The sequence below is a fragment of the Rhinatrema bivittatum genome, chromosome 2 (genome assembly GCF_901001135.1).
Source record: "Rhinatrema bivittatum chromosome 2, aRhiBiv1.1, whole genome shotgun sequence".
Taxonomy (NCBI): domain Eukaryota; kingdom Metazoa; phylum Chordata; class Amphibia; order Gymnophiona; family Rhinatrematidae; genus Rhinatrema; species Rhinatrema bivittatum.
In genome coordinates, this window is record NC_042616.1 from 238074826 (window position 1) to 238086005 (window position 11180).

Genomic DNA, 11180 nt, shown 5'->3' on the forward strand with positions numbered 1-11180 from the left:
CAAGCCAAACAAGACCCAGAGAAAACCAAAAGTCCCACTGCTCCTCATGCCCCTCCTGCTTTTATAGTGCACTGCTGACCACTCCAGACAAACTTCTGTGGAGGCGCCTGCAAACTACTCACCCTTTCTCCAATCCTAGGGATCCACTGGATAGTGGCGACCTAGGGGGGTCTCCACACTTTCATTTCTCTCTTTCACTGTGCTCTCTTTCAACATGTTCTCTTTTCCTTTCCATCTCTCCTCTCTCTACAGCTTGTATTTTCTCTCCGAAAAATACCTCCTTTTCTTCACCTCCCTCCTGTCAATTCTCCCCTCCTCCCTCCTTTCCATTCTATCCTTCATTTCTCTCGACCATTCTGCTCTACTTGCTCCCCATCCACTCTCCTCTCACTTGTCGTCGTCCCCCCCTCGTCCCAGCCATTTGCCCTCTCCTTGCACTGCCTCTCCTCCCTTCCACTCTCCTCTATTCAATCTCTAATCCTCCCCTCCCCCCCTCCCTTCCCCATTGTGTCCGCACCACCTGGCTCTGCGTTTCCCGGGCAAGCTGTGTGGTGCCAGACTTCCCACTGGTTACTGCAGAGAAAGAGAGGGTGCCCCATACCTCCTCACGTATGAAATTAAAAACCACACCGCTGCTCGCAGTGTTTGTTCTGTATCCAACTGAAAAAAAATATACTTTCAGTAAAAATGATCTATAAAAGATGATAGGTACATACTGAATGCAGGGCCTGATTTGCCAAGCTTTTTTTCCCCCTAGACACAGAATGGGAGAAAAGTCTTAGTAAATTGGACCTCTAGAGAGGTAATGCTAACTTGAGATTAAACAATGCAGCTTTTCATGTCTGGTTCTCTGGTTATAATAGTCACTGCAGTGGAACGCAAAAAAAAGTCTTCCAGGAGGTGATCTCATCATATGCTGCATAATCATTATAGAATTATAAGTAACAAGGAAAAAAATAACAGTGAAAATAAAAACTTTATGGCATGCGTGCAGCGAGAAGCGGTGAGCCTCAAATCCACTCAATAATGAAGGAAAACAGACAAAATGTTGGGGGTTCGTGTTATGTTTTGTTTTTGGTTTTTTTTATCATTAAATCTATTTCATTATCATCGCTTCTCAGCCTTTTGGCTTAGATCAAGTGTAATAAATCTATTTAATTAAATTTCCTTGGTATGCTCCAGTTTATTCTTCACCTTTCAATAATGTCAACTCCTGAAGCATCATCCAGGGCTTCCTAATACGTTCCAACATGTAATAAGTGAATATCTAAAAAGGCAGTTTTTAGCTGACCTGGAGGTCATAAATTAGGTGCACAAGAAGTCCCGAAATCTCACATGTAAAAGGTTGACTTATTACAAGATTTCTTTAAAGAAGCAATAGTGATATAACCATTTCATAGAAAAATACGCTTCAGAGTCCTTAACTCACTGCTTGTTTCTAGAGCATTTTGTATGATACATTCACAATCCCCAGTTTTCTGAGATTCTACAGATGCAGAACAGGCCACAGAATTTGGTCATTGTTTATTTGATTTATATTCTGCCTTTCAGGCACTTCAGAGCAAATTACATTCATTAATATAAAACAAAGGAGTTTCTCTTTTTTTTTTAAACATGTTCATACTTTTGAAATGCATATTTGGTTGACATTAATGTTTGAGTGCAAAAAAAAATAAAAAGTGCTGAGGATGGTTGAGCACCATGGTCCATGTTTTTCATCTGCCCAAATTAGCTCGGCACATTCAGAGTCTGCATCGAGCAGGCTAAAACAGACATTAATACTGGGTAGACAGAACGTTCATGATCACCTAACAATGTGTAAAAAATATTTTTGCTTTTTATGACAGAACCCTGTAACTGCGAGCATTGGTGACAATAGATAAAGGGGGGGGGAAGACTTCAATTTAAGATTTATTTTAAAAATGTCCACATTCACATTGCACTGAACCATTCATTTTTTTTTTTAATTTTTTATTTATTCGTTATTTAATTATACATCAAGGATATTAATTATTTGATACAGAATTTTTTAAGTCATTGAAACATTTCAAACTAAACAGTTTTTTTCAATAGAATTTATAAGAAATAAACCTATTATTACAGCTTCAAATATAAGTCCTCAATATTGGGATCCAATTCCTAGAATTTATACAATAGAGAATCACAATAATATTAAAGAAAAACCGTATGCATTTGCTAGCAGTTGGGCACAAACTTAAGTAAGGGATGCATACAACCTGAATCTAGAGAATTTTATGTTCCAGACACTATCTCTCCTTTCTCTTTTTCCTGCTCCTCCTTTTTACTAGAGAGAAATTGCATCAATTGAGATGGTATAAAGGTCAGATATTTAGTACCCCTATAACTAAGTAGACAGCGACAAGGGAATTTTAACAAAAAGGATGCTCCTAATTGTAAGGCCAATGGCCTGAGCAACAAAAATTGCCTTCTTTTCTTTTGTGTTGCTTTCGCAACGTCAGGAAAAATTCTAATTTGCATATTAAGAAATTTCTGCATTCTGTTTTTGAAATACAACTTAAGCACCCAATCCCTATCGGGTTCCAGTGCAAATATTACTATCATCGTAGCCGGTTTGGCCTGCTCAGAATCTGAAATTTCCGGCAGTGCAGAAACATCAAGCTCAGGTTCCATTTTTTCTCTCTCCCCCTCTCCCTTTGTTATTTCCTCCCTTGGGCTACTACTCCTCAAAATGTCTTTCACTTTGTATGGCTTATAAAATACCCGCGTAACTGGGGGGGGATATTTTCATCTGAAATTTTCAAACACTTCTTTCAAGTAACGTTTACACATTTCTTTGGGAGATACAAGGGGCAGTTGTGGGAAATTAACAAATCTCAAGTTTTTCCCCTTAAGAATATACTCTAAATTTTTCAACTTCACAATCATATTCATGTTATCTTTCACAATGGCTTCTTGCAGGTTGTTATTCATTTCCATAGCATTCTTTATTTCCACAGTTTGACTTGACAGACTAATCATCGAGTTCTCTAATGTTAGTATACGAGTTTCTTGTTCCCTTGATTTTTGAGCAAATAAACTTATTTGTCCAGATAAATGTTTCCCCAGTCCCTCTATAGCCTCCCAGAGAGAGTCCATGGTTATTTGTGCAGGTTTAGTCATATGAAATGTAGACAAAGTCTTACTCGGAGAAGATTCTTGTCTGGACATCTCATATTCTCTTCGGGTTGTGTTGCCGGCGTCCTCACCGCCCGTTTCCTTAGCGGTGGCGTCACCTATCTCTCCCGGGAACAGGTTCCCTGGCAGGCCGATCCTTCTGCTTGCAACTCCGGCAAGCCCTCCGACCTCTTCCACATCCGGGTCTCTACGCGTCGCTGGGTTCGCCAGCGGCTCCCTTACGATCGGCGACAGCGAGATGTCCGAGCCCCACGAGAAACTCAACTCCGTCGCCAGAGTTCATCCTCGCTGCGGCTCCTCTGCCGACCGTAGCCCTCCTCGAACGATGGGCGAGTCCATCGGGCCGGTCTGGACGGGTTCGGAGTTGCTCCGGGGACAGCCCTCTCCTTCGCCCGTCTTTTCCTAGCGGACCTGCCATTTCATCACCAACAATCCTCCAGAAAACCATGCGGCCAGCATTTAGAACATTTCACCTGCTTAGCAGGAGCCACTTCATTCAATGCATTATTTAAGAGAGAGTTCCATTTTAACCATTTGTTGATCCAAAGACAGATCAACAATGTCTGATGGAAACTGATGTACTCTATCCGAAAGAGCAGGCTTGACAATATTTTGAAAATTGCAGCTGGTTCACAGCTTTAGGTCTAGCTCTATCATTAGACAAACTCTATAATAAAGAAAAGCAAACTATGATCAGACCATGACACAAATGCTATAGAAGAGCAACCAACTAATCAGGAGCAATTCTATGATAAGGCAGGGTGAGGCGGCCACTTGAAGCGGCAAGATTTTGAGGTGGCAAAATTGCCCCCTGAAACTTTCCTGCCACAGCCACCTCAACCATCATTCAAGCAAACTCTGGCGGCAGGATTGTCAACGTGGAACAGCAATATGGTGGTGAGGTTTCCACTCCCTGCCAGCAAAGGAAAGGTCCCACGGCAGTGCCAGTGCAGGTAAAAGAGAGCATCATGGGGGGGAGAAAGCGAGGCAGCACAGTAGCTGCAGCCCAGAGTCCCGGGGATCGAGGTGAGCATGAGTGTGTGTGAGAAAAAGGGTGCTGGGGGTGGTGCGCGCGTGTGTGTGAGAGAGAGAGGATGCTGGGGGTGGTGCGCGCGCGTGTGTGTGTGTGTGTGTGTGTGTGTGTGTGTGAGAGAGAGAGAGAGGATGCTGGGGGTGGTGCGCACGTGTGTGTGTGAGAGAGAGGATGCTGGGGGTGGGGCGCGCGCGTATGTGTGTGTGTGTGAGAGAAAGGGTGCTGGGGTGGTGCGTGCGTATGTGTAAGAGAGAGAGGATGCTGGGGGTGGAGGTGGTGCGCGTGTGTGTGTGTGTGTGAGAGAGAGAGGATGCTGGGGTGGGGCGCGCGTGTGTGTGTGTGAGAGAGAGAGGATGCTGGGGGTGGTGTGCATGTGTGTGTGTGTGAAAGAGAGAGGATGCTGGGAGTGGTGCACAAGTGTGTGTGTGAGAGAGAGGGTGCTGGGGGTGGTGCATGTGTTTGTGTGTGAGAAAGAGAGGATGCTGGGGGTGGTGCGCCTGTGTGTGTGAGAGAGAGAGGAATTGTGGGTGGTGCGCGAGTGTGTGTGTGTGTGTGAGAAAGAGGATGCTGGGGTGGTGCGCGCGTGTGTGTGAGAGGGTGCTGGGGGTGGTGCGCGCGTGTGTGTGAGAGGGCACTGGGGCGGTGCGTGTGTGTGTGTGTGTGAGAGAGAGATAGGGTGTTGGGGTTGGGGTGTGTGTGTGTAAGAGGGTGCTGGGGGTGGGGTGTGTGTGAGGGTGGTGTATGTATGTGGTGTGTGTGTGTGAGGATGTTGGGGTTGGGTGTGTGGTGTGTGTGTGTGTGTGTGAGTGAGAGAGAAAGAGAGAGGTTAAAGTTTGTGCACCCTCCTTCAATCTTCAGCAATCTCAGGACGATTGGAAATCTAAAGTTCCCAGGTATGGAGAGTGGGAATTTTTTTTTTAAATCCTTGTTAATTTTAATTATTAGATGTGATATATCTGCTGTTCTGAAATATTTTATTAGTATTTGGTAATATTTTAAACATTTTTATACATTTTAAATTGGCTGAATTTATCAGCAGATTTGACAATCTTTTTATTGGTATGTTTAATGTTTTATATTTTTTTATTGTGTTTGCATTGCTTACAGTTTGGCTTCTTGTGATTTCCAGTACAGTTTTTGTCTGCACGTTTCAGGTTATATTTTATGATCTCTTTATTCTGTATTTGGTGAGAGTCTATCTGTGTTCTGCTTGTGTAACTGAGGCTTTAGGTATTCTGCTAGCAGTTTCTGTGTAGGGATTTACAATAACCTGGCTTTAATCTGATTTCCTAATAGGAGGTATATTGGTGTTTAGGGCCTGATGTAATATTTGCAGTATGGCTTTTTCATAGGTTGAGTGCTGGCAATTATATTTATTTATTTATTTATTTATTTATTTATTTATTTAAATGCTTTTAAAATATACCGACATTCATAGGACACATCATGCCGGTTCACAATCAACATTGCAAAGGAGGAAGAGGAAATTACAAATAACAGGGAGGGGGGAGGTGGAGCAGTGAAGGAAAAAGGAGAGGATGGGGGTCAGGTGACAGTAAGCGCAGAAGTTGCGGGAAGGAGAAAGGTAGTGAAGTGCTAGGGGAGAGAGAAATTGATAGGAACTGTGTTAAAAAACTGAGAATAAAAAATTAACAAATTTACAAAATCAGCAATTCCCTAGGAAGGCTTACTATATTGGAATTGTAGATTAGTTTCTTCCTGGCTTTCTGTGGGCCAAGTCCACACCCAGTGCACTTTACCGTAGGCCTAATACCATATGGGATCCAGTAAACCACCTTGATTACTATGAGAAAGGTATTTTATTATGTCTATTAAACTATTATTATTGAAAGTGTGTTGTTGTTTTTTGCAGTGTATGCCTATTTTTACTTCAGAAGATTGTACTTGGAATGTCTATTTTCCATATGCAATCTGCCTTTTTAGTTTGAGGAAGTTAATAAATTTTAAAATGGAAAAGAATGCATAAGTTTTAATTGTCATCTCTTCCAACCCCTTATTTCATTCTAACCTGCCCCCTCTTCCCAAACCCATTTCCCTACACGCACGAAAACTAGGAATCACGATCGACAACCAACTATCCTTAAAACCATTCATCAAAGCCACCCTAAAAGGCTGCTACTTCAAGCTGCACATGCTGAAGAAATTAAGACCCCCTCTTACACCTTTCCGATTTCCGCACTGTGTTCCAGAGCATCATCTTCTCCAAAATCGACTATTGTAACTCCCTCCTCCTAGGCCTCCCAGCCTCCACCACCAAACCACTACAACTCTTACAGAACGCCACAGTCTGAGCCTTAACCAACTCTCGAAAGAACGACCACATTACGCCCATTCTGAAAGATCTTCATTGGCTCCCCATTAACTCGAGAATACAATACAAAACCTTATCCCTCATACATAATCCCTTGTGAACGAAAACACGCAATGGCTACACGAGCCCTCTCCAACTCCACTCCTCTATCAGACCCACATGAACAGCATACCAAGGAACCCTCCAGGTACCCGCCCCGAAGCTCACCAAATTCACCTCCACAATGAAGAGAGCTTTCTCAATAGCAGGTCCCTCAACTTGGAATGCCATGCCCGCTGATCTCTGCACAGAATCTTGCACAACAAAGTTAAAAAAGAAACTGAAAACTTGGCTATTCAAACAGGCCTTCTCCTAACCCTTCTACACTCCACCTCCTCCTCCACAGGATTCATAACTAATCCTCCTCTAAACTCCGTCTCCCAAACGGTACTTAATTGGGTCTCCCTCCCCTTTTGCTTCCCCTCCCCCAAAGTTTACCTAATGCACTCCATATGCTAATGCCTCCCAATTTTACTTAATGCACTCCATATGTTAATACCCTTCTCCATGCTACCTGATCACCCTGTCTCCCGTTTATCATACATCCCGTTTCCCATATGGTCCATGTTATTGATTACTATATAATGAAGTTTATTTTATTCATTTGTGCTCCATGTACTCATTGTGCCATGCAACTGACGTTCTATCGATTACTATGTAATGAAATTTATTTTATTCATATGTGCTCCTTGTACTAGTGGGCCATGCTATTAGCGCTCTGTTTCCATGTTCTATGTAAACCGATACGATGTGAAAACAGTTATCGATATTTTTATTTTTTTATTTTTTATTTTTATATACCGATATTCTTGTATAATATACAAATCAAACCGGTTTACATTAAAACAGAAGATGTAGGAAAAATGTTTCCTTTGTCTAATACATTGAACATTTATAACAAGGAAATTGTTAACAAGGGATAAAAACTAAGAAAAAATATGGAGAAAGGTAAACAAAAGAAGAAGAAACATAGAAGTTTAAAAATGAAAAGGTGGCACAAAGGGTTGCACGAAGGGGTGCACAAAGGGGAGTGCCCCTTTGTCGCGCCTCTTAGGCGCGCGACACCTGGTGGAATGGCGCCGTTTACCGGCTCGACGCTAGGTGGGATGACGTCAGGGGGGGGGGGGGGGCGGGTCTCTTTCTCACTGCCTTCCTCCCATCGTTCTCTTTTTAAATTCACAGCCGGATTTTTCCATTTTTTTTGTCTTTTTCTCTTCAGCGATATAAGAAACTACAAATAAATAAATAAGTTTTACTTATGTGGGGAGAGAAGGTGGAATGAAAGGTTGTAAGGTTTGTCTAGGGCATTAGCCCTAAGAGAGAGAGTTTCACATGCACAGACTCCCACCAGTCACCAATCTCTCACACCACCAGGGGGCAGATCCTGGAGAAGGGTAGGAGGCAGGTAATAGGGAATGGAGGAGTCATATTTCTAGACCCAGGGGGGTCTAGAAATATGGGGGTGGGGGCGGCCAAAGGCCTCCCTGCCCCATTAAACATTTTTCCGGCCCTCACTAGTGCGGTCGCTGAAGATAGAGAACAAAAAAAAAAAAAAAATAACAGGCTCAAAAACTGAGTGGTTAGAGCAGTGGGCTGCAAGCAAGGGAAGCCAGGGTTCAAATCCTATTGCCATTCCTTGTGACCTTGGGCAAGTCACTTCTCCCTCCATTGCCTTCCCCCTGCCCTGGCCCCCCCATTTCATCCTTCGCCTCAGACAGCAGGTTGCCGTGAGCCACCCCCTGCGACTAATTGAACATGCCCCAAAGTAAATACTATGTCTAAAGTATGTCCTCCTTTATGAATGGGGCTCACAACTCACTGGCTAAGGTTAAGATCAGAAATGAGGTTTAAACATTTCCAGCTCTGCCAGACTACTCGGAATGTCTAACTGAGCATTAAAATTGCCTAACACAGTTAAATGGTCAAGCTTCACCACCCATGCTGCCAAAAGCTCCAACATCTCAGTCAGAGAAGGGAGGTTGATGAGATCTAAATCAGTCTGAAAAACACAATAGGGAAAACCCATTTTAGCTCACAGTCTATGCAAGGTCACAAAAAAGTTACACACAAATTCATCTTACTGCTTACTTTCACCCTCGCAGCACACCTTTGAGACATCAGTGATGTGTGAGAACCTACACTTCATACAAGGCAATTAAAGCCAGCAGGCAAACTCTCAGAGGATAATCCCAGGGGTCTCAGTATTGCTCTGGGAGGACCAATTGAAAGAAGGGGGGTGGTCCAGAGGCAGTAGCAGTGGTGAAAGCGCTTACCTCTGGGGTTGCCTTGGCTTTCTCTCATTCAGGCATGTGATCCCTGCAGTTTTATAGTGTTCAGCACCAGTGCATGGTCGCAAGAGCAAAGCTATTTAAAGGGATCTCATCTGTTTGGGCTCACTTAGCAAAGGTAAAAGACTTCCTGTGATTTCTCACAAATTCATAGCAGCCTTTAATAAAATGGGCAGGAAGCGGGTAGTATTTTCCTTTCCACTTAGTCTAGCTAAGATAAATATCTATTTGAGGTACACCTCAATGGTTCTAAGAATGCATCTACTCGGTTATGAACATAGCAGGAAATGCCGAGTTTCCTATAGAATAGTCTTTTGACTAAGGTCAGATTTAAAACTGCTGACTGAGAGAGCATACTTCAGTAGGTTCAGACTGACAAGAGACCTCAGCTCTCAGCTCTGTGACAAGTTGTATGAATACCTGGTCTCCCACACAGTCAGGGTTGGCCTTTGGTAGGGCGAGCTGGGCAGTTGCCCAGGGCATAAGTAGATGAGGGGTGTCTTGGGTGCTGCCAGCATCATTCGCTGGGCTGTTCACCCAGTGGGCTGGGCAGCAGCAGTGATCATAGTTGTCCAGTGTAAGACAAGACTTGAGAAGGCAAAGCTTCCCCATACTCTGATAGACCGAGTGTCTCCATGCCCCCTTGCTATTTGCATGGCTGGAAGGAGAAGTGGTGCAAAATAATAAATCAGCTTCCTCTATTGTGCTGGCCAGTTGTGTAGTATGAGCTGTGAGATTATGGGAACTGACAGCCAATGTTCCCTCTAATTTTTGACAGGCAATGTGAACAAAAATTCTCTTTTGTGTAACTTTTTATAAGCTGAGCTAAAATTTGTGTACTATGAGTCAAGTGTTCCCGAGCAAGAATAGTGCAAATAATATCAGATTTCAAATGTTTTAGGGGAGATGATATATCAAACACCTTTACAAGCTGCAAGCATAAAACAATAACGCCAGTAAATAAACAATGTCATTCACCATTCCAACTTGTAGTTCATGTGTTTTTTAAATGTCTGTGTGGTAGCTAAAGCAGTGAGTGGCTTGGAGGAAACCACAAGTAGACTCTGGCTGTGGCTTAAGTGCACTTTTATTTGCAGTGGAAATACAAAATGGCAACAGACCTTTACTTCAGGTATTCCAAAACAGGTAGAGCAAACAGAAGTCAAATACTGCAGGCAGTTCATCTTAACCTCAGGCAAAAACACAGTCTTTCAAGAGCATAGTCTTTAACACAGAGGGCCAAATCTTAACGCGCGGGCTTAGATTTGTTCGCGCAATCCGGCGCAAACAAATCTATGCCCGATTTTATAACATGCGTGCGCTGTCGCGCACATGTTATAAAATCCAGGGTCAGTGCGCACAAGGGGGTGCACACTTGTGCAAACACCTTGCGCCTGCCAAGCCCTAAGGGAGCCCCGATGGCTTTCCCAGTTCCCCCCGAGGCCGCTCCGAAATCAGAGCAGCCTCGGAGGGAACTTTCCTTCTGCCACCCCCTACCTTCCTCTCCCTTCCCCTACCTAATCCGCCCCACAGCCCTACCTAAACCCCCATCCTGACTTTTGTTGCAGAAGTTACGCCTGCCTCTGCCGGCGAGCCATTCCCCGGCACGGCCGCACATGCAGGCTCTCTCGCTCTCTCATACACGCAAGTGCGGTCTCTCTCTCTTACTATTATATGCAAGCTCTCTCATACACACAAGTAGGTTCTCTGTCTCTCACATACATATGCAAATTCTCTCATACACATGCAGGCTTGCTCTTGCTCACATATACATGCAGGGTCTCATATATATGCAGGCTTGCTCTCTGTCTTTCATATACACATGCAGGCTTTCACACACACATGCAGGCTCTTTCATACACACACAGGCTCTCATACAAATGCAGGATCTCCCTGTCATATACATATTCATCCTGGATTTCTCATCTACATGCAGGCTCTCTCTCACATACACATGCAGGCTCTCATACGCAGGTTCTCTCTCTCTCATATACCTATACAGGATCTCTCAAACACACGTAGGCTCTCTCTCTCAAATACACATGAGGCTCTCTCTCATACACACTCACACGCAGGCAGGCTCTCTCATACACACAAACACATGCTATCAGTCTCCCCCTTTCTTCTAGGCCTTTTCTTAGGCCATTGCCTGATGGCTAGCTGCTTCTCATTGCCAGAGGGGAGGTGGGAGGAAAACATATTAGTAGCGCTGCAGCCGCCTTGTTCCTTGGGAAGAGGAGGGGACTCCACATGGCCCTGTAGGCCTCTCTTCTAGCTGCATGGGATTGGCTCCATTGTGGCTTCACTGAGTCTTTTTTTGGGCCGTGATAGG

At 43.9% G+C, this 11180-nt stretch overlaps 1 pseudogene; it reads left to right on the forward strand.

Annotated features, from left to right (window-relative positions):
- Positions 1-1109: 1109 nt before the first annotated feature.
- LOC115086344 lies at positions 1110-1199 on the forward strand (annotated as a pseudogene).
- The last annotated feature ends 9981 nt before the right edge of the window (positions 1200-11180 follow it).